The following is a 24,848-nucleotide window of genomic DNA, read 5'->3' as shown; positions in this document are numbered from 1 at the left end:
AGTATCCAATGAAGTGCATGAGATAGTCAACACTTCGTTTTAGTGTTTTTAAGTTTATGTATTTATTCTGAGATAGAGCACGAGCAGGGGAGGAGCAGAGACAGAGGGAGAGAGAGAGAATCCCAAATAGGCTCCACACTGTCAGTGCAGAGACTGACGCAGGGCTCCATTCCACGAATCGTGAGATCATGACCTGAGCCAAGATCAAGAGTCAGACACTTAACCGACTGAGCCACCCAGGCGCCCCAACGCTTCATTTTAAAATGGGCTTTGTGTTAGATGATTTTGCCCAACCGTAGGCTAACGTAGGTGTCTAGTACGCGAGACCAAGCTTTGATGTTCGGTAAATTAGATGTATTAAATGCATTTTCAACTTCAGTATTTTCAACCTACTGTGAGTTAGCCCATTGTGAGTTGATGAAGATCTCTGGGGGAAAACGACCCATTATCATTCAATGGAAGGATAACTACTCTATTTTTGTGTGAAGTTTTGAATCGTTTACCTTTCGTAGTAAGACCAATAGTTAGGCTACGGGGAACTGTGCCAAGCGCTTAAACAGATGATCTCATCTGATATTCACAAACACCGGATCATGCAACTAAGTTTATTGTTTCCGTTGAACATTGAGGAAACAGAAGACAAGACAGGTTGAACCAATTGCCCGGTCACATAGTAAATTGCAGAGCCGGGCTCCAAACCACTACGTGTCTGACTCCAGAGACTAGGTACTTAACCGCGACACCGTATTGACTCCCTTTTCGTGCCCTCTTTCACTTCAACTCTGCCCTCTTGAATTTACTGTTCGTCGAAGACCTCCCCCTCTGCTCCCGCCATTCCCTTTGCCAGGATTGCCCTTTTCCGTCCTTCTGCCTGGCCAAACCGTACTTCTCATTCAAATGCCACCTACTCCTCCAAGCTTCTCTAATTGGCCCTCAGCTCTCCTCCTACGAGTCCCAATATTCTTTCCTGTACTCCATGGATTCCTCCCTCCTGTCTCAACCTCTTCCCGCTCCTCTGCCTCCCACACTAACACAGACAGCAGGGGTTTACTATATTTGTCAGTGCTGAGTGACTCGTGGCCCTGCTCCAGTTCCCACGCTTTGGACGTAGGGCTAAGCAGTTACTCCAGGATGCAGCTACTGGGCAAGAGGGAGCTGGCTTGGCCTTCTGATACTAAGGTGAAAGTGTAGCTCCTGTACGCACAGGTCAAAAAAAAAAAAAAAAAATCACTTCTCGTCCAGGTAAAGCCAATGTTTCACCCCACCTCCCAGGGCTGCCTGTTGTATTTTTAACTTCTTTCCCCCGCAAGGCTGCCCTTGACATTACTTTGAAGATGATTTCCTCCTGATAAAGTCTTTTACAATGTGGGATAATGCCAGCTTCCTGATCTGCCCTGGTGGCTAAAAAAAAGGCAGCCTTGGTGGCTAAACAAGTTTTTTGTTGCTGTTTATTCCAAAGTTTTTGTGGGCCTCCGGTCCCCCGCCAGAGAGGCCGTTGCAACTGAAAAGCAATGCTCTGGACCCGATATCATGAAACTTAGTTCCATGGAACTGTATTTCCAAGCTTCACAAGGCATCCCTAGGGGTCCTTGAAAGAAAGTGTGGACATGTTTATCTAACCCACATGGTTAAGGGTGAGAGCGAGGGGCTGTTTGCACACGTGCCAACTGCAATGTGGTCTCAAGCAACTGGGTCTGGAAGCCATGAGCCCTCTGGATGCGTGCCATGTATAGAAAGACAACTCGCTGATGTATTTCTGATACACCACAGGCTTCCTACGGAGATGGGGAAAACGTGAATCTCCAGCCTGAACTTTGCCCTAACTCAAGAGCCGTATGTCTAACTGCCTAGCGGACATCTGTACCTAGGTGTATGACAGACATATCAAACTTAACATGTCTAAACAAGCTCCCGATAAGTCCCTCAACCCGCACCCTCCCACGTTGGCAACCCCGTCCGTCCACTCGTTCAGATCGAAACCTTCACGGCATTCTTGGTTCTTCTCTTTTTCACACGTGCCACGGGTGGCCCTGAGCAAATCCTGTTGGGCCTACTGCCCAAGTTCGAGCACTATTCACCATCCCGATGCCACTATGGTGTCCCAAGTCACCGCCATTTCTCCTTCGGCTTTTCGTCATAGCCTCCTACCAGGTTTCACTCTCTTCTGCACCCAGCAGTCGGGGCGATATTGTTGGCGCTTAACAGGATCTACTCAAGACCCTCTGGTGACTTTTCATTTCGCTCATAATGAGAGCCTCGCTGTTCTTGAACATGCCAAGCACAGACCCACCTCAGGGCTTTGACTTGCTCTTTCTTCCATGTGGAAGGCTTTTTTCACCAGATCTCCATGGGGCTGTCTTCTCCGTTTCCTTTGAGTCTTTACTTAAGATTCCTCTTTCCATGCAGGCCTTCCCTCGCCCCCCTACAAAACTGAAATACAAATATCTTGGCACCTCCCACCTCCCTTCCCTGTTTCACGGTTCTCTGTAGGACTACCGTTAGCTAACAGACTATACATTTTACTGACATATTGTGTTAGTTGGGTGACTACTTCACTTCAACATTAATTCCACGGGGGCAGAAAATTTTACCTGTTTTATTTTATTCACTGCCGTATCAGCAGTATCAGAAGGTGCCTGGCGCATAGTAGTCACTCAACAAATGCTTGTTAAGTAAATAGGTGTTGAATGAAGAGAAGATACCAGAACTGGGTGAAGAATGGGTTCACCCAAGTTTAATGATTTTCAAACTGCTTTCAGAGGTCCAGTGCCCCCTTTACAAGGAGAAGGAACCCAAAGGGGTAAGGCTCTGGACCCCCAGACCCCTTCTTTAACCTGAATCTGACATACTGGCCTTCCATGACAGCTTTGTTTTAAACAAAACATTACTGGGGCACCTGGCGGGCTCAGTTGGTAGAGCATGTGACTCCCCTTTTTTTTTTAAGTTTATTTATTTATTTTGAGAGAAGGCACAAGTTGGGGAGGAGCAGAGAGAGAGGGAGAGAGCGCGATTCCCAGTCAGGCTCTGCACCGCCAGCACAGAGCCTGACATGCGGCTCGAACTCACAAACCATGAGATCATGAATCGTGAACTGAGCCGCCGTCAGATGCCTAATGGACTGAGCCACCCAGGCGCCCCGAGCATGTGACACTTGATCCTGTGGGGTTGTGAGCTCAAGCCCCATGTTGGGTGTGCAGCCTACTTTAAAAAAATAAATAGAGGCGCCTGGGTGGTATAATCAGTTGAGTGCTGACTTCAGCTCAGGTCATGATCTTGCAGTTTGTGAGTTCGAGCCCTGTGTCGGGCTCTGTGCTGACAGCTCGGAGCCTGGAGCCTGCTTCAGATTCTGTGTCTGCCTCTCTCTCTGCCCCTCCCCCACTTGCACTCTGTCTCTCTCTCTCTCTCTCTCTTAAAAATAAACATAAAATTTTTTTAAATACACAAAATATTTTTTAAAAACTTCAATTGAATTACAATTAAGAAAATAAAAAATATGCTACATGGATGGGGTTTTAAGAATTGTTTGAAAACACCTGCCCTACATCTAAAGAGGTCGGAGACCATAATCTCCTCAGTCTGAGAACAATGACGTGGCTTTAGGGGACACATACGTTGGGTCCTCTCTAACTCGGGCTCCGACGGTGTGGCCCAGGTGTCCCAGAGTAGGCCGTAGGGTATAAACACGGCACCGTTACCCGAGCAGCGCCTTTACCTCAAATGGGGGAGCAAAAGCGAATTTTCTATCCCAATAAAGATGCAGCAGAATGAACACGCCTCAAGAATTCACAAGATCACACGCCAGCTTTGGCAGAACGTGTGTAGATGGAAGGCACCATGCGTCAGACCACTCTCTGCCTTGCCGGTCTGCCTATCCTTTTCTCCGCCATAAAGAGAAGCAGGATTGTTCGAGCAGCTCCAGATCCAGGAGGAGCCGAGAAACAAAGAGGTGGCCTCGGGTGGCCCCAAACGATAGGTCACGCTTACCTAGGTAGGCTCCTTACGGTCACGCTTTAACGTGGGCCTGGGACCCTTTGCTGGTCAGGAGGGACGGGCTAAGTCCCGCCTGCACACTACTCAGACGCCATCCGAGAATTCATAGGCAGAGCCCCTTCCCTGCTGTTGCTCTGGGAAACGGCATCAGATTTCCTGAAGCTCGGGTCATGTGCTCCCCCCTCTCCTATCGGACAGCAAAGGCTAGAATTGCAGTGAGGCATTTATTTCATCCTGTACTTATTTATTTATTTATTTACTTACTTGCTTACTTATTTACTGTACGTAGGCCCCATGCCCAGTGTGGAACCCAGCGTGGGGCTTGAACTCACGACCCTGAGATCAATGCTTGAGCGGAGATCAAGAGCCGGGTGCTTAACCGACTGAGCCACCCAGGCACCCCCAATCCTATCTATGTTTATTGACCAGCTTCTCCATACTCAGTACTAAGATATATAAAAAAAAAAAAAAAAAAACAGTACGACACTGGGTTTTAAAACATAAGATTTTTTTAACTGCTACCACGATTACAGTGTTCTAACCAACTGAAAGCTGTGTTAATAATAATCAGAGGGGCGCCTGGGTGGCTCAGTCAGTTAAGTGTCTGACTTCGGCTCAGGTCACCATCTCGTGGTTTGTGGGTTTGAGCCCCGCGTCGGGTTCTGTGCTGACACCTCAGAGCCTGGAGCCTGCTTCGGACTCTTTGTCTCCCTCTTTCTCTGTCTGCCCCTCCCCCACTCGTGCTCTGTCTCTCAAAAATGAATACACGTTAAAAATTATGAGAAATGATAATCAGAGATAGTGATACTTGCAAAATGTATATACATCTGAAGCGCTCCCGCCGATTACTAACTCTGAGGAATCCCTGTTGGATATAATAAGCCTGCAGCTAGGAAACAATTTTCACTGGCAACATTTTCCATAGTAGCTGGCACTCATGTTGGATGTCCAATATTTATTGGCTTCTTAGGAAGGCAAGAACCAGGGTCATGAACGAGGGGATGGTTGATCTCCACAACTGATCTGTGAAACTATTCCACATTAGGAAATAATAGAGATGAATAGCTTTACACTGAAAAATAGAACAGGAGTCCTGAGCTCTCCCAGCTCTGCCACAAAATCACTGTGTTGCTTCTCCCCTCTGGGCCTCAGCTTTCTCATCTGTAAAATGAGGGCTTCGGTGGACAATGGTCCTTCAAGCTCTGATATTCTCTGGAGTCTATAAAACCCACATTGAGGGGTGCCTGGCTGGCTCAGTCAGTAGAGCATGTGACTCCTGACCTTGGGGGGTTGTAAACGTGAGCCCCACTTTGGGTGCAGAGGTTACTTAAACATAAAACTTTTTAAATAAATAAATCAATAAATCCCACGTTCATAGCCAGGCCACTCGGGGCACGTACGTGTTCTGAACTGGTCACCAAACACCACCGACATGTAAGGACTAGAAGCGAGTGAGTGAGCTGTTGGGGAAAGCCCCATTAAGCAAATGGACCTTGCCCTCATGCTCATTTCCAACAGACACGAGTAAGCATCCAAAGTCCAAGAAACTAGGCTGCCTCACCCTTCCTCGCACCGCATTCCATCGCGAGATTACACTTCAACGCTCCAGAAGCCGAATCAGGGATGGTCTACACGTCCCAGTCCAATCCAACGGGCCCCATCTGCTGGTTGGCTGATACAGGGGACACGCCCTGAACAGAATGTGAAAAGTACTCTTCAGGATTTGGATGTGATTGGATTTAAGGCTACCTTGGAGAGTATCGCTCTAAAGAAAAGGTTAGGAAGACCACAGGGCCCGAGCAGGAGGGCGAGGAAGCTGCACGGCAAAAGGAGCAGACGTCTGCCCAGAACCGGTTCCTCTCCAGTCTTCTCCGACAGCAAGAGCATTGCTTGCTAGACGCTGCCTGGCCACACCCTCACTTGGCCTCCTTTCAGTCTGAGTTTTAAAAGTACCGTCAAATAGCGAAAGGCCGGAGCCGATGGGCCCTTAGTGGAGGGGGGGGGGGGGGGTCTGGGCCCCGGCGCCAACTGTTAGCAGGTGAGCGTGATTCTGCAGGTGTTTTGTGAGAGCAGGACAGATCCGAAATGATTCTGATTTTGGAATCCCTTCGGAAGAGCACATACTCTCCCATTTCGGCAGGCAGCCACCACCCCTGGACTTACCCTGGGAGGCCTGGCCTCCAAATACTTTTCAGCGGGAGCTGAGACTCAGAGACCAGACCTCCCCACGACACCAGTGCTGCTTTCCAGTTCCCCTCCCTTTGCAGCTGCCCCGTCCACGGTCAGCGTCAGCCCGGGCTCCGGCAGCCACCCAAAACTAAACAACCCCAAAGTCGAATGGGTGCGAAGTTTCCCTTCGAAAGCGTTTAGTTCAAATCTGGGTGCTTCCCCGCACCTCCGCCCCTGTAGACACAGGAAGCACTGGGAAGTGGGCCCGCGCACGAAGCACTGGGCTTTTCTCTCCACTGGAGACGGGGGACTATGCAGACAGGGGACCGTCACAGGCAGGGCGGGGCGAGCCAGACCACCAGAGCCACTGTGTATTTGCGGTTCGCTAGAAGGCAGGTCCGTGCGACGGGTTTTAGTTTCTGAGGCGTTAAAAACCCAAACCACGACAGACCCCGTGACAGAAGGCTACCACCTGGAAAGAAAGCAAGACAGCGAATCCCTAGCAAGCAATTCATTTGTGCTTTTATCAAACGTCTGCCGTGTGTCCCACATTGTCCTGAACATTCCCACATTCAGGCACTTTTGTCTCACCATCAGATCATGGGTCCCAACAATTTGTTGTTCAAAAAGTGTAATTATCATCCTGCGATCCCTAACACATCGGGTGCTCCACAGGAGAAAGAGACAGCGCAAGCAATGTTTATTTCACAAAGAGACAGACAAAGGCACCCAGTTGTTGTTTTGTTTTTCTGTCTAGTGTCCTTTCCTTCAAATTCGTTCCTTACCTCTAACAAAGGGTTGCCTTTTGTGCTCACCCTCATTTCAAACTAAGACATCAGAATCTGTGCCTGACAGTGATGGAGGCTGGAGTAGAGAAGATAAAGTTTATAAATGATTCTTTTGAGAGAGAGAGAGAGAAAGAAAGCACACACGAGTCGGGGAGGGGCAGAGAGAAAGGGAGAGAATCTTAAGCAGGCTCCAGGCTCAGCGTGGAGCCTGACACGGGACTCGATCCCACGACCCTGGGATCATGACCTGAGCCAAAATCAAGAGTCCGACGCTCAACTGACTGAGTACCTCCCCCCACCCCGGCGCCCCTATAAATGATTCTTTATCTATTTTTTTAAGTGTATTTTTGAGAGAGAGAGAGACAAAGTACGAGTGGAGGAGGGGGAGAGAGAGGGGGAGATAGAATCCGGAAGCAGGCTCCGCACCGTCAGCACAGAGCCCAGTGCAGGGCTCAAACCCACAAACTGTAAGATCATGACCCGAGCCGAAGTCAGATGCTTAACCAACTGAGCCACCCAGGTGCCCCTACAAATGATTCTTTAAGTGAAAAGATGCAAACCAGAAGCCTACAGCCATGTTCTATGTGGCCCACTACTAACATTTAAAAAGTGGGAGATTGGGGCGCCTGGGTGGCGCAGTCGGTTAAGCGTCCGACTTCAGCCAGGTCACGATCTCACGGTCCGTGAGTTCGAGCCCCGCGTCAGGCTCTGGGCTGATGGCTCAGAGCCTGGAGCCTGTTTCCGATTCTGTGTCTCCCTATCTCTCTGTCCCTCCCCCGTTCATGCTCTGTCTCTCTCTGTCCCAAAAATAAATAAACGTTGAAAAAAAAAAAAAAATTTAAAAAGTGGGAGATTTTACATAAAAATCCGTATTTCCATCTTTTCTTGAAAAATCAGAAAATCTGGCAATACTGTGTCCATACTCTCTGTGGTGATGATTGACCAGAGCTGAATACGAGCTGCCCCTGTGTGGCGGGAAGTGCATTCTCTAGGTAGCCACATTCCTTCCCCTTCCCTGCTGCCTCCTCTACTCCTCTCCTGCAGATGGATATAGGGGACCATTTATCGTGACATTTCAACTATCGATTTTCTTCCAGAAAAAAGAAGAAGAAATATTTCTCCTGTGTCTTACGGAAGCAGGAAAACAGATGATAAGTATATACCACTTATCTCAAAGAAAAAATAGCATTTTTTGCGAACAGCAAAGAATATTGCTACATGTTCAACACGCCCAACCATTGGGGTACCTGGGTGGCTCAGTCGGTTGGGCCTCCGACTTCAGCCCAGGTCATGATCTCATGGTTCGTCAGTTCGAGCCCTGCATCGGGCTTTCCGCCCTCAGCACACGGCCTGCTTCAAATCCTGTCTCCCTCTCTCTCTCTGCCCCTCCCCTGCTCGCACTCTCTCTCAAAAACAAAAACAAACATTACAAAAACTTGAATACGCCCAACAAGCGTGTCTTTCAATAAAATACATCGGCCTTGCTTCACTCATTTACGTCACACGTGAGCTGCCGCTTCTGCTTAAAATAGACACTGAGGGGCGCCTGGGTGGCGCAGTCGGTTAAGCGTCCGACTTCAGCCAGGTCACGATCTTGCAGTCCGTGAGTTCGAGCCCCGCGACGATCTCGCGGTCCATGAGTTCGAGCCCCGCGTCAGGCTCTGGGCTGATGGCTCGGAGCCTGGAGCCTGTTTCCGATTCTGTGTCTCCCTCTCTCTCTGACCCTCCCCCGTTCATGCTCTGTCTCTCTCTGTCCCAAAAATAAATAAAAAACGTTGAAAAAAAAAAAAATTAAAAAAAAAAATAAATAAATAAATAAAATAGACACTGAAACATTAGTCTGTAGGGAAGGAAAAAACTTTTACTACTAGTTTTCCTGGTTCTCCGGCTAGAGTCCTGGAAATTCGGCTGACAGGTTAACAAGAGGAAAACAAACAGTTAATAAATAGCACACATAGCAGAAGTACATGCAGCGGAAACTCAGCGATGAGTAACTCGAAGGGGTGGTTAGATCTTGTTCTTATATAGCATCTTAACAGAGAACAATAAATTTATAGAGAAGTGACACGCCAAAGGAAATGGGTTTTAGGCTTCCAAGGGTGGCAAACTGTGGAAATGCACATATAGTGGGGAAACTAGTGAAGAAACTAGTTTGGGCAGGTCCACATCGGCATCAACTTTCTGTCTTTTTCATGGCCATAATCTTTCCTGGGAGAGGGGACTTACGATTGTATTCACTTCTCAGAAGTTTCTGCTTTTAGTGAGATAAGGGAAACTCCGGGAAGGGCCTTTGTACATCTGTTGAATCTTAAATGCCTTGAGCTCAAAATAATCCTTAAAGCCAAAATGACATATTTTGGGGTGGCATATTATGATCCCCTACAAATCCGAATGCCCTTTGCAGCTAAGAGGACAGTGTCTACTTAGATCCCGGGATCTTTTTCTGTTCTGTTGGTGAGACAGAGGCTGATTCAGGATATCAGACAATAATCCTCTTTCCTTTTTATTTAAAATGCCCTTGGGGCGCCTGGGTGGCTCAGTCGGTTAAGCGTCTGACTTCGGCTCAGGTCATGATCTCGCGGTTCGTGAGTTCGAGCCCCGCGTCGGGCTCTGTGCTGTAAGCTCGGAGCCCGCAGCCTGCTTTGGATTCTGTGTCTCCCTCCCTCTGCCCCTCTCCTGCTCATGCTCTCTCTTTGTCTCTCAAAAATAAATAAATGTTAAAATAAATTTAAAATAATAATAATAAAAAGATAAAATAAAATAAAATGCCCTAGTGATATAGATGTATGTAATCCAGGTTGGGAATGCCACAGGAACACACACACACACACACACACACACACACACACACACACCTTCCAGTTGGTTTTTTCTGTACAATAAATTTTCACCCCAAGGTTGGATTTCAGGTGATGATGCTGTTTGGTGAGTATCTTCCAAGATAAGATGGCACAACGTACTGGACAGCCACTGATATTTCTATACACTTAACTCTTTGTCCATGCTTCTCTTCTGGCACATACCACTTTTTATTACCTATTAGACACATTTTGTAACTCTCCCACTTAAACTTAACCTCCCTCAGAATAAAATCTGTGTCTGGTTCATCCTGATATTCCATGGCACATGGAACAGAGCCTTGCCCTGAGCAGGTACTCCAACCACATTTGCTGACTGGCTGGTGGCTGACAGAATGAATGACTTTCCCCCGTAGTCGACTCATTACTTAACCATTTTGTTCTCGTTCTTCACAATTTCTCTCTTGGGGGCAGACGGGGGGGGGGGGAGTTAAGCATCTAGCTATAAAGGGAAATGAAGGTGGTACTTTTTTTTTTTTAAGTTTTTGACACCTAGATCAGGCATGAATCTAGTTCTTTAGTCCAACATGAGTACAGACACGTGAGACCATTTGGTCATGATCAAAGCTGTGCTGCTAACCCTGAGGCCTGCCCTCACCCCAGCAGACTGGTTGCTCAGCAGCTGCCCTTGGGACTAGTTCAACCTCAAGACTATCTCCTGTGAACATCAGCCCTAAAAGGCACCACCCAGAATTCTGGGCTGCACATTCTATTCTCCTCAGCTCTGGCCCAACAGACTTATAATTGAGGATACTGTCTTTTGATTCCTTTGAAAACAGGTCACTATAAAAAGTGTGCTGATGCTAATATATGCTTATTTTTCAAGACTGCTTTATCTCTAATGCGGTCTTTTTTTTTAATTATTAGTCAATTCTGCCACGTGTGGAACAAAACTATAAGCGGCCACTACGAATAAACCTAGTTCTCATATTCCTTTCCAATCAATTCAGACACTGCCTCTTTCCCTCCACTGAAACATTTATTCAAAATTAATGCTAGATCACAGGCCACTAGAGCTGGAAATAACCTCAGAGACTGCCCAGTCCAACTCCCTCATTTGATATCATCTTCGTTTCTTTTTGCCGCTATAACAAATAACCACAACTATAGTGACTTAAAACAACATCGGTGCACTCTCTTACAACTCACACAGACAGAAGTCCAAAATCAGTCTCACTGGGCTAAAGGCACGGTGTCGGAAGGGCCGTTTCTCTCTGGAGGCTCTAGAGGAGAATCCTTCTCCTTGTGGTTTTCAGCTTCTTCCGGTGACCTGCATTCCTTGGCTTGTAGCACCTTCTACCATTTTCAAAGCACATCACTCCAACCTCTGTTCCATCATCATATGACCAGTACCTCCTCCCCCTGTGTCCTCTTATAATGATCATGGTGATCACGCTGGGCTCATGCAGGTAATCCTGGATGATTACCCCATGTGAAGACCCTTAACTTAATCACACCTGCAAAGTCTCCTTTGCCATGTAAGGTAACATTCATAGCTTCTAGCATGGACATTTTGGGGAGAGGAGCGTTTTCAGCTTACTACAATAAAGAAGGAGATAGGGGCCCGGAAAGGGGTAGTGACCTAGCCCAGGGCACATACCTATTTGAGCCCAGGCTCTATGTTTCTTGACTTTCCAAACACCATTCACTACAGAGCCAACCTTTTCAGGGTTAACCTCTGTGCCTTCCGATGTAGCAATTAGCTCATCTGATAAGCCATCTTTAAATAGCTAGATGATCAGGATCTTCCTCCCTTTCCAGATAATATCTGCATATTTTTGCATATCCTTCCAGAGTTATTTTAATGGTGGAAATTTCAGAGTAGATAAAGAACAGAGAGTCAAAAAAAAAGCAACACAGAGAAGACGTGGACCAGACTAGAGTTCTCAGAATGATCTGAAGTGACAGAGGCTGGGCTGATTAACACGATTGTATAATCTTGTTGAGAATTCTGAAAGTTACTTTACACAATGGAATATTGAGTGAATTACCATCAATATATGGACAAATTAATAAACAATATATACTTTCCCCTATTCGCTTTCATGAAAGGTCTGAGGAAATAAAAACACAAAAGGGAAGTGACTAACATTCATGGACAGTGAATCAAATTGATCCAATTAAGCTCTTATCAAAACAGATGCACTTTTTCTCTTAATGATATTTAATAAGAGAATTTTTAAAAGATCTCGAAATACAGTAGGATGGCGAGTACCATATTCCTAAAAATCTCCATCACACTTAAGCGGGATCTATAAATCTCATATTCATGAGAAACGGAATTCTGTGCCTCCTAACCTGGCTATGACTTTTCTGAGACCATAGTAGGAACACTGAAAACTCATTTTCCATTCATTTCAATTACTAGAGAAAGCATAAATTCTATTTACAATAAAAAGCCATGACAAAGAAGCACTTCATCTCTTGGTTACAGTGAAATCCACACTAAATATAAAATTATTGACTGCTGCCCAGATATAAGCTACAAGGCATAGCTCTAAAGATCAATAAATTTAAATGGCGCCAACCATAGTGAGCATCAAATCAGCCAATACATTTAGTATAGTGCCTCCCTAAAGGGAAATTATCATCAGACTCAACACTTTATCTCTGTAGGCGAACGTGTCCCTACAGAAATGGGTCTCACGTTTCTCTGCACAGGCAAGCCGTAGGAATCCAGGTGATGTATTCCATTACCAACAAAGAATTCGCGATAAAAACAAAAATGGTCTTTTGAAGAAAATGGTGGGGACTCCAAACAAAAGCAAACCAAACAAATTTGATATCTTCTCATGTATGTCTGATTCCCAAACGTTAGATTCTTTCTCTTTCTGTTCCAAGTTAGTCAGCTACTGTCTACCCAGTCACTGGAGACACTCAATCCCTCCTTTGAGGGTTCCAGATCCTATCCTTATTTCAATTTTTCTTAATGTTTATTTATTTTTGAGATAGAGACAGAGCATGAGTGGGGGAGGGGCAGAGAGAGAGGGAGACAGAGAATCCAAAGCAGCTCCAGGCTCTGAGCTGTCAGCACAGAGCCCGATGCGGGGCTCGAACCCACCAACCGCAAGATCATGACCTGAGCCGAAGTCAGATGCTTAACCGACTGAGCCACCCCGGTGCCCCTAGATCCTACCCTTATTTCAAAACCACGATACACTCCCTTCAATCACCTCAAGCCCAATCCACATGGTTCGGGAAGCTGCCACCAATTCTTTACCTTCTTTTTCTTGTGGTGTGAGGAAAGTCATTTCCTCAGCTTCCTCATCTCAAAAGTGGGGGCAAGAAAGACAACAGTATCTCATAGGTTTATGGTGAGAATGAAAGATGTAACTAATATTGAGAACCTGGCTAGGTACTTGCCACCCTGAGGGTGATTATTAAAAAAATCACTAACGACAACAACAACAGTAATAGTCACAACGAGGTGCTCCATTTAACTTCTCCCCTGTTGGACAGATGAGATCCTCATCCTTGCTGTGTTTCCATCAAGTTAGATGCAATCAGCTCTCTCTTAACTTCTCGTTAATTCCATTTTCTCTGCAGAGTTTTTTACTTGGCAAGCCCTAATCCCCACGTCTGCCCTCACCATACCTTCTGATTAAATGCAACCCAATCTTTACAGGATGAAATGAATGCTTCTAGAGCCTACATTTACAATGCAACAAAATCATGGACTTTTAGAGCCGGAAGGGACCTGAGGACAACTCCAATTGTCCTGTGGTCCATGACAGTGTTGACATTCTTTACCACGGAGGGAAGGGATCAGAAAGAGAAGGAGGGGGAAGGGCAAGACAAAAGTCAGGAGTCAGATTCAAGTTCTGCCTTAATTGATTGTGGAAAGTTCAATCAGACCCAACCTCTTCTTATTATAGAAGGAGAGTCCAGGAGCCAGAGAGGCTAAGTGACTTGCTCCAAAAGTTAGTGGCACAACAAACAAAACGAGTGCGAGAGCTTGAATTAGAGTTCAAAGCTCCTGGCTCCCGATTCAGTGTTCCAGTGCTCTCCCCCACTGCCCTGGGCTGCCTCGGGTTGTATCTTTATAACTCAGATAGACTATGCTGAGTTTAAGACAGTAAAAAAAAAAAAAAAAAATGCTTACTGTGACAGGCCTAACAATTTGAGATGCAGGTTTACACAATCAAGGCACTTTGAAGCAGCCATCCTTCTCAACTGCTTGGCTCATTTACACCAGGACCCAACCTATTCAGCTCTAAACGATGCCTGCCAGCCACTGGTTCTGCCCCTCCTTCCATTATCTACCTGCCTCAGCATTTACATCTGCACAGTATTATTTTTTTCCTGATGATAACCTGTCTTTCAGCTCAAAGGAACGTAGCGCAGTAACTGGCCCTCAGTAAGTGTTCAATGAATACCTGCAGAGTGAGCGACCAGATGAATTATCTACAACCTTGCCCGCCCATCGTGGAAATGGCGTCTCGTGCCTCCTTGAATGACAACCAATCGAGACTGAGCCAATTCCCAAGACCTCCCACCACCTGGGCAACCAGGGGGGGTGAGGGGGGAGTGGGTAGGAGAATGAGTCTCAGAAGTTCATTGCTGCCGATTCCACATAGCCATTGACTGCTGTTAGGTAAGCTCCCGAGATCCTTGTTTTGACCCTACGACGTTGACACATTTTGAGCAGGTAATCTCTGGACTGGAGTCCTTTTAAGGGTTTCCTTTGTACCTTGCTTGTTTTCGTCCTCGTCCTACCTTTCTTCTCTAAGCACTGTTAGCACGGTGCCCGGCAAAGAGCAGGCATGCACCCCACAAAGGTGCGATGACCTCCCCTTCCCCTTCATATGTGAAATCTACTCCCCCCCCCACCTGCTCCTACCCCTGCCAGCATGGTAGGATTCCATGAATTAATCCCTGAATTAAAAAGAAAGAGAAAAATGGTCTTCAGTACTACTACTTCGGGGTGTGTTGGATTTTCAGCAGAACTGAGCTTTAATTTTCTGTCGATTTGGGAATTTTATTTTCTACATTGTCTGATACCTAACGTCTTGGCCGGCCTAAGCAATATACGTGCAGAGAGCCATCTGAGGGTCAGCAATCCTCCGCTCCAACCTCTGCCATGCTGCACACTACGTGGTATAAGCAGGGAGCTAGTTACGTGTAGGGCTTTGTTAGCAGCCAGAGTTGAGAACAATTCCCAGCTCTCTCACTTACTTCCCAGCTAATTTACCTCTTTGGGTCTAAGAGTCCTTATCTGCGAAACAAAGGTAACAATCCCTACCAATGGTAAAATGAAAAATATATTTGGTCTTCTTCCCGATTTCTTGTCACAAAACTCCTAAAACTCTTGGAATTTTCAGGGGTGCTTGGGTGGCTCAGTCGTTTGAGCGTCCGACTCTCAATTTCGGCTCAGGTCATGACATCACAGTTTGTGAGTTGGAGCCTCTCATCAGGCTCTGCACTAACGGTGCAGAGCCTGCCTGGGATTCTCTCTCTCTCTCTCTCTCTCTCTCTCTCTCTGTCTCTTTCTGCCCCTCCCCTACTCTCTCTCTCTCAAAAATAAATAGCTCAACTTTTTTTAAAAAAAGATTAAACGCTCTTGGAATTTTCAGGGTGATATGTCTTGTGTTATTCACAATAAGCCCTTTTCAACACTTGGGTGTGTGCAACTGGTTGACTCAAGGTGGGGCCCCTAGATGGCTTCAAGGTGGAGACAAGGTGGAGACCAGAAAGACCAAACTCGTGATTTGAGCGATGTAATTTTTCACCTATATTCCCTGGTGAGGGAGTTCGGGGATTGGGTGAGCTGGATGGCACCGGAGATGGAGTTCTATCAGAACTCTTGAAAAAGAAGACTCAGGGCGCCTGGGTGGCTCAGTCGGTTGAGCGTCTGACTTCGGCTCAGGTCATGATCTCGAGGTCTGTGAGTTCGAACCCCACATCGGGCTCTGTGCTGACAGCTCAGAGCCTGGAGCCTGCTTCGGATTCTGTGTCTCCCTCTCTCTCTACTCCTCCCCTGCTCATGCTTAGTCTCTCTCTGTCTCTCAATAATAAATAAACGTTAAGAAAAAAAAATTTTTTTTTAAAGAAAAAGAAGACTCAGAAGAGCTTGCAGGTTGGTGAACTTGTTGCTGTGCGAGGAAGGTAGCACACCCAAAGAGGGCACGGAAGCTCTGTGCTCCCCTGCCTGTGCCTTGCCCTATGTATCTCTTTCATTTGGCTGTTCCCGAGTTCTATCCATTGTAATAAACCAGTAATCAGAAGTCAGGTGCTTCCTTGTGAGTCATCTCAGTGAACCATCAAACCTGGATGGGGAGGTCATGGGAACATGTGAATTGGTTGTCAGCTGAACAGAGGTATGTGTCACCTGAGGGCCCCCATTTGCAGCTGGTAGCTGAAGTGAGGGCGATCACGTGGGACTGAGCTCTTAAGCTCCGGAGTCTGACCTAATTTCGGGTAGCGAGTGCCGGAGTTTCACCGAATTATCGGACACCCTGCTGGTGTCCGAGAATCGGAGAATTAGTTGGTGTTGGAAAAAACACCACACATTTAACGTCAGAAGGGAAAAACCAACAGAGTTTTGTTGTGAGTTGTTGTGAGGAGTAAGGAAAATAATTTGCGACGTATATTAAGTGATCTTTTTTTAAGTTTATTTATTTATTTTGAGAGAGAGAGAGAGAGAGAGAGAGCGCGCAAGGGCAAGCCGGGGAGGGGGGAGAGAATCCCAAGCAGGCTCCATGCTTGTCAGCGCAGAGCCCGATGCAGGGCTCGACCCCACAACCCTGGGATCATGACCTGAGCCGAAATCAAGAGTCGGACACTCAACTGAGCCACCCAGGTGCCCCGGTAAGTGATTAATAAGAAGCAGCTTTTACTATTAGTTGCACGACTGCGCTTCTTCCGTAGTTCCTGAATCACACCCGATGTCTTGCGCTGGACCTGGAATCCTGCCCAGAACCCGAACGAGCTTGGCTAGATCCTGCAGATCCCCATCTAACTCTAGCCACTCCTCCTCTTGGATTAGACTCGTCCGACCCTCCCTAGCTACTAGCTGAAGTCCTACGGAAACTGCGAAGACATCTACCACAAAGCACGATACTGCCATGTGCCTAACTCATAGTTCTACTTGTGATACCAAGCCCAAACCATCAGGTGAGACCCTCAGGACATAAATTCCTGCCGAATCCAAGGTGAATTTCGTCCTATCTCTTCAGATGCTGGGGTTTGGATAGGGGGCCATCCTCAATTTTGGCCTCCTCCCCATTCCTGCTGAGTCTCAGCACGCCTCACAGCTGAGCACCTATGGGTTTGACTTAAAAGGCAGAACAAGACAGAAAGGTAATGATGGTCTCATGACTTTCAGAGCGACTTACATCTCAAAGGTCTTACTGTTGACTTCAGTGAGAATTGAAGACGATCTACTAACCTTCCCGGAATGTTCAAGAAGGTCACCTTTTGTCTAAAAAACTTGCAGCCCCTTTCCATGTGATTCACATATTACCAGAGGTTTCTGACTTCTTTTTGAGAATCTAGATAGTCCAGAAAAAAAAAAAATTTCAATACCACACTTTCTGCTAACACCCCCAGGGAAGAAGTGAATAGAAAAGACCATTGAGACCATTAAGACTCCCCTGCAACAAGAATCTGCTTGTCTGAGACCACCACAGGAGGCGGAATGAATGGTACTTCTCAGTTGAATTTTTAAAGAATCCTAATCCAATTACCTTCCGCTACCAAAGTCAAAATAAGACTTTCCTGGACAAAGATAGAAGTGAATTCATCTGGACAAGCGAAGTCTGTTAAATCCAAAACCAAACCCCAAACCATCATGCGTATGTGCCTTTCTTTACATAACAGACTTGTTTCTAAATGTGCTGCACGTGAAAAGCCTTTTTAAAAATAAATTGACCCATATTTTAAGCACACCTTTAAGCTATTTAAAGGAATCTCTGTGAGTCATTTTTCAGAGCAAATAACCACCCATTAATTTATTTGTGCAATCTGATTTCTGCACGTTGCTTTACTTTAAGAGAAAAATGGTAAGCACAAAGTCCTGACCGACAGACCTTGCCAGAATCTTGCCATCTCTACATTGTAGCTACGGTCACAGCTTAAAGATCTGTCTCTGTTCCCAGTCACTGACTCGCAATGTCACAGAGTCTGAAAGGGCACTGGAGGGCCAGATCCCACTCTCTGACACATCGAAAATAAGATTCCACCCCACGGTCCAGGTCATGAAAGATGACCAAGCTGGACACAGCCACATTTTTATGCCTCGTCCCAACCACACAGATCACAGATCACGTACCAGCTAAAGGTGTATATTCTAATCCACGAGATAAAATGCTGGGCGCGTGTGACAAAGATGGCACCCAGCATGGCTGGGGGCCCTCGTGTGCTGGTGCAATTAACCACGTGTGCGCAACAAACATACACCAGAGTCCCAGGAAACTGCGGCTATAAAAAGGTGTCTATAGGGGCGCCTGGGTGGCTCAGTCGGTTGAGCGTCCGACTTCGGTTCCGGTCGTGATCTCGCGGTTCGTGAGTTCGAGCCCAGCATCGGGCTCTATGCTGAAAGGTCGGAGCCTGCTTTGGATTCTGTGTCTCCCTCTCTCTCTGCCCCTCCCCCGCTCATGCTCTGTCTCTCTCTCAAAAAGAAACAAACATTTAAAAAATGTGTGTCCAGGACGTGTCAGTGGAGCCAGCAGGGAAAGAGCAGCAGCCCAATTTAGGGTCGCTAAGATGTGGGACATTTAGAAGGGACAAGATGGAGGGAGAGAGTTTTCACCCCCTTTCCCAAGCACCCAGTACCCTGCCACATTCCCAGCCCTAAGCCATCCTATTTTTCACAACTTCCTTATACGTCTCAGCACTTCAGAAACCACAGGTATCCAGTGTTTCACATTTCCCCACAACTGTCTCTCTGCCTGCTCCACGCCTACCCAACAAACTAACCCTTCGCTTTCCTCGGCTTCATCAACACCCGTGTGGCACGAATTATGGAGATGATTTTGTCTTCTGTAAACAGGAATACCTTTTAAGTGTTTCCACATCTGTTCCCTCCTTCCGTCGAGGCTTTAAGATAGCTGGCATGTAAAAACATGATACCACGGAAGGAAAATATAACACAATCTGATAAAGGCCGTTTTAAGAGGCGGGGAGTAGGGAAAGAGACCAACATATCGGTCGGCAATATCGCTCTTCTGGCAACCCGACTGCATACAGAGATATAGCTCAGAGGATCCTGGGGAACAAATGGTTAATGTATAGCTTGGACTCTCTCTCTGAAATATCAGCCACCTCCATCAGACTTTTGCTGGGAGAACATGGTTATACTTGGAGCGGGCCTGTAATTGGGGAGGGAGATTTTCACCTTAGGCGGTATATAATTACACGCCAAACTGAGTGACAGGCGGTGCTTGCGGGTGATCCGAGGCAGGGAAAGCAGCGGGGGCTGGAGTGACGGTGAAAGGCTTGCTGCCGCGGCCAGAGAAGAGGCTGGAACTCTGCACATCTCAATTGCTCTCTGACGGCGAAGCGTGAGCTTCTGTTGCTTATTTTCCACCACTCTCTTCTGCGGTCACACCTGCCCTTGGCCGTAAAGGGGGCCCGCTTCCCGTCCGGTAACCCACCCAGGGAATTAAAGAGCAGGCACGCTCGCGAAGACTTCAGGGAATTAAATGTGGAAGTTTTACACGCGGCAGACAAAACATTTGGTCATTGGGGGTCCAGGGGAGCATTGCCCTGTCATGTAACTTGGTGATTATAATCACACGTCCTTGGCTGGGAGGGAAGGGACCACTGGGGAAATGAGCTACCATCGTCTGTGGCCCCAGGCAAATGACACCTGTAACTTCCTCAGGTGCGTGGACTCTTGGCAAAATGAATATTCAAGAGTCCTGAGGTGCATCCGGGATCATAGGCTCGGTCCCCTGCGCAATCTGTGGAACTTTCTTTTTCTTTTTTTATTTGAGAGAGAGCAAGATGGGGAGAGGGGCAGAGGGAGAGAGAGAGATTTTTTTTTTAAAATTTTTTATGTTTATTGTTGAGAGAGAGAGACAGAGTGTGAATAGGGGAGAGAGAGGGACGCAGAACCGGTTCACGTCTGTGACAGCGCAGACACAGCCTGATGCGGGGCTCGAACTTACAAACCACGACATCATGACCTGAGCCGAAGCCGGCCGCTCAACCGACTGAACCACCCAGGCGCCCCTGGATCTTTCTAAAGATGCTTGATTCTCACCCTACCTGACTTGGTATCCCTGAGAACACTCACATTTACCCACTTATCCAGCGCAGTTCTCGCCAGAGGGACATATGACTAGTACAAATACTGCCAATAATGATAAAAAAAAAAAATAAGTAACACTTCTGTAGTACTTACTATATGCCAAGAACCATTCGAATCTATTTACATATGTTAAATCATCTAATCATCATGAGGTAAATGCTGCTGTTATTGTCCATTTCACAGATGACAAAACTGAGGCACAGACGAGTGAAGGAACTGGCCCAGGGCTCCACAATTAGTACAAGTCAAAGCTGCAGTTCCAGTCCAAGATAACTGGTTCCAGAGTCTTTGCTCCTAATGAACTCTGCTGTACGGCCTGTTCGGTAGAGCAAAGGACTACCCTGTTCCACCCACATTAGCCCTGGTAGATGTAACATAAAGTCCAGATGGCAGGGCTATTCTCAGGAGAATGCAGACTAGGCTGCCAACTACATGTGATGATTTGGGAACAACTGAGCAGAATCTCCTGTCCCAAAATATCTCCCAACTTCTGTAAAAATATCCTAATTTCCACCATTCAAAAGTCACTTCTCCACTTCTTGAAGGCTTTCGCATTTTCAAGAATCCCTTAGGAAAAGGTAAATATCACAGGGCAAGGTCATCCCTTTAATCACTATCAGGCATCTACAGTGTGATTAAAAAAAAAAAAAAAAAAAGTTCGAGGCCCCCGGGTGGCTCAGTGGCTTAAGTGTCCGACACTTGGTCTCAGCCCAGGTCTCCATCTCAGGGTCGTGAGTTCAAGCCAATTACTACCTGTGTGACCTCAGGCGAGACACTTAACTTCTCTGAGTCTCCGTTTCTTTCTGTTAAATGGCAATGGTAACACCTGCTGTGACTCCCTCTTAGGATTGTTGCAGGAATTTAGTGGTTGCAAAAGCGTTTTGCAGGCTTTAAAGGACCATACAACTCTAAGCTGTTATTCTGATCGCCTAAACCCCTGGTGGGATTACATGAATTACCGACAACCAAATCAATGTATGTGGCCAGTGTAGACGGACAGACAAGGCATAAACCAAAAAGATTCACGGCCTGGCCAATTCAAAACTGTCAGCATGGACAGGTGAGTCTCTCCGGGGCGTCATCAGACCTTACTATTCATCCTTGGCTTCGGCTCCTGTGACAGGACACTCTTCGGCTTGGCATTCCGGGCCCCAGGGCCCAGACTTGGCTCTAGCTTCTGAGCCCTAGGGCTATTTCTCGACTTTCTTTTCCAGTGTGCAGCTGCTGCTGGCAGGACGTGTGCTCCACTCCATTCCTACCTGTGACCTAACACGCCTTTCCGCTGTGTGACTTCCTCAACCCACTCAGCCCCCCAGTTACACCAGCACTCTGGAACCTTGGCTCTCTGCCTCTGTCGTGGAGTGTCTATGAAGTGCCTCATATGTGACAGGCACAGCACCCCTCCACCAGGCAAACGGTTCCTATAGCTGCCACGGCAGGGACCTGGGAGGGACAAGGGAGGGCACAGTGGCACCAAGAGGGGGGTCAGGAACATGGAAAAGTAAGACAGGAGGTGAAAGGATAGTCGTGGTCTGCTTTAGTCTTTTGCAGACAAGAGTATTAACTGTTACAGAGGCGACTGTCGCTTAAGCCCCTACTCTGTGCTACGCGTCTGGAATGCACAGATGAAAGGTATGGTTCCTGATCTCAGGAGGCTTAACATACGATGAGGGAGATGAGCAGATAGACAGACGCGAGTCCCTACAGCGGCTAAGCCCCTCTAAGGAAATACTGTTGTAAGGAAGCTCTGTTTCTTTGCTCACCAACTTGTCCTCTAAAGGCCTTAGGTGAGACATAATTATAATACAGCAGTTTGCGCCTGGCTGCCAAGCTTTGTCTGAAGTATAGATTGTGATGGGCTACTTTTTCCACTACATATATTTTCCCTTCGTTTTTTTTTTTTTTTTTGGCCTCTTTTTTTTTATTGGGATATAATATACATTCAGTAAAGTGCGCACGTCTTAGGCAAATCACTCAATGAATTTTTATTTATGGATACACCAACGTAACCACCACCCAGACCGCCATATAAAATCTAATAGCCTACCAGAAGCGTCTCTTGGAACACACGATTGATCACACCCCACCACAATGAAGTTACCACTATTTTGACTTTCGTGCAATAGTACCATTATTATGAAATAGTAATAGACCCTATGAGTCTGGCCACCCCTCCTCCCCCATAATAGGACAGTACCGGTCACCCAAAGAAGACATCAGACAGCGATGACATCAGACAGCAGACAGCCTGATGCGGGGCTCGAAACCACGAACTGTGAGATCATGACCTGAGCCGAAGTCAGATGCTTAATCGACTGGGCCACCCAGGCGCTCCCAATTTGTAATTTTTAAAATTACTCAGCCAGGGGTACCTGGCTGGCTCAGTGGAGCATGTGATGCATGATCTTGGTGTCGTGAGTTCAAGCCCCATGTGGGGCATGGAGCCTACTTAAAATTAAAAATGATAGATAGATGGATAGATGAGAGATAGATAGATAGATAGATAGATAGATACATACATACATACATACATAGATAAGTAAATAACTCAGCCAGAAGTGTGGAGAACAGAGTGAGGAAGACACAGATTGCCACAGTGATCCAGGTAGGACATGGCGAGGTACCTATAAGACATCCAAGTGGAGATATTCTGTAGGCAGTTGAATACGTAGGTTATGAATGAATGAATATGGACATCCATACAAATGAATATTGAGCTTAGAAGAGAAATCTAGGAGCATCTGGGTGGCTTAGTCGATTAAGCGTCTGACTCTTGATTTGGGCTCAGATCATGATCTCACGGGTTCCTGACATCCAGCCCCACATCAGGCTCTGTGCTGACAGTGTGGAGCCTGCTTAGGATTCTGTCTCTCCCTCTCTCTCTGCCCCTCCCCTGCTCGTGCCCTCTCTCTCTCTCTCAAAATAAATAAATAAACTTTGAAAAAAAAAAAGAAGAGAAATCTAGGCTCAAGGTAAGGTTTGGGGGGCATCTGTATCTAAATGGTAGTGGTTTAGACTATCTAGAAAAGTGTACAGGATAAAGTACAAGGTCAAGATTAGAGCCTTGGGGTGCCTGGGTGGCTTAGCCAAAACTCTGGGTTCGTGAGTTTGAGCCCCGCATCGGGCTCTGTGCTGACAGTGAGGAACCTGCCTGGGATTCTCTCTCTCCCTCTCTCTCTGCCCCTCCCCTGCTCACGCTCTCCCTCTCTCCCTCCCTCCCTCTCTCTCTCTCAAAATAAATAAAAATAAATGTAAAAAAAAAAAAAAAAAAAGAACAGAGCCTTGGGAAACAACAGCATCGAAGAGTCCAGCCAACGTGGCACAGCCAGAGGATGAGGTAAGAGGTAAGAGAAAAAAAACAAGGACGGGAGATTGGCACAGTAGCCAGAGGAAGGAAGGTTTCAAGGAGGGAGGGGTTGTCATTCCATATGCCGTGAAGTACCGCAAGACAAGAAAAGTATACACTGGTCTGGCGACATGGAGGTCAGCAGTTTAGCCTTAGCGAGAGCGGTATCGTTGCCAGAAATCACACCACACTGAGGAGTGAATGGACCAGTGAATCAGGAGCGAGGAAGCAGCAGCTGCCCGTTTAGAAGCTTTAGCTGGAGCAGAAAGAACAAAGTAGACGAGAGAGCGAATCTGCTACAGACTGAATGTGGGTGTCCCTCCAAAACTCCTACGTGGAAACCCTAACTCCCCAGGTGATGGTATTTGGAGGCGGGGCCTTTGCAGAGGAGCAGATCCCGAAGGTAGAGCTATCATGAATAAAATTCATTTGTAGCACAGGCCCCAGAGAGCTCCCTCCCCCTCCTCCCCGTGAGGACGCAGCAAAAACACAGCCATCTATAAACCACAAAGCAGCCTCTTGCCAGACACTGAATGGGCCGGGGTCTTGATCTCGGACTTCCCAGGCTCCAGAACTGTGAGAAACAAATTTCTGTTGTTAATCAGCCACCCGGTCCGCGATATTCTGTAATAGCAGCCTGAACTAAGAACCGTAGTTAAGCAAGGTCGTTTATAAGAGGGACCTGAACCACTGCCAGAATTGTTCCACTGGAAATATCGTCCGAGGGAGTCAAGCATCAGATGAGAGATTGACCAAAATAACTTTTGAGACATAGACTCAGAGGTTTTATTATTCCTGCTGATAAGGGATGGCGCTTTCAACTTTCTATGTGGAACAGAAAATTTAAACATTTAAATAACACATTTATCTTTTACCATAAATGTAGAGAAATGAATGGAAAGGGAGACTATGACAGAAATCATTTTTCAGGACTTTGGTTTTTATATCCACAAAGTGAAACAAAAACACACAACCTATGCTGAGGTAGGATACAAATTATTGCTGTGCCTAGGATTTTACCTAATTGGTGTAGAGATAACAATTTTAAAAATCCCTCATGGTAGCAATTTACTAACAGAGAAAAAGCAAGTCAATTGTAGTGGCCTATAAATTAACATATTACTTATTAAGCAAATTTTACCCCCAAGTACATCGAAACATCTTAAACATCTACACAACATGGGTTGGAAAGCTAGTTAATTAAAACAGAGCTACAGGGTGTCTGGGTGGCTCAGTCGGTTAAACATCTGACTTTGGTTCAGGTCAGGATCTCACGGTTTGTGAGTTTGAGCCCTGCATCAGGCTCTCTGCTGTCGGCTTAGAGCCTGCTTTGGATCCTCTGCCCCACCTCTCTCTGCCCTCCCCTGCTCGTGCATGCTTGTTTTCCCTCTCTCCCTCTCTCCCTCTCTGTCAAAAATAAACATTAAAAAAAATAATTAAAAAAA

The sequence above is a fragment of the Panthera onca genome, chromosome X (assembly GCF_046562875.1).
Source record: "Panthera onca isolate mPanOnc1 chromosome X, mPanOnc1 haplotype 2, whole genome shotgun sequence".
In the NCBI taxonomy this organism is placed as follows: Eukaryota; Metazoa; Chordata; class Mammalia; order Carnivora; family Felidae; genus Panthera; species Panthera onca.
Note: the sequence above shows the minus strand (reverse complement) of the source record.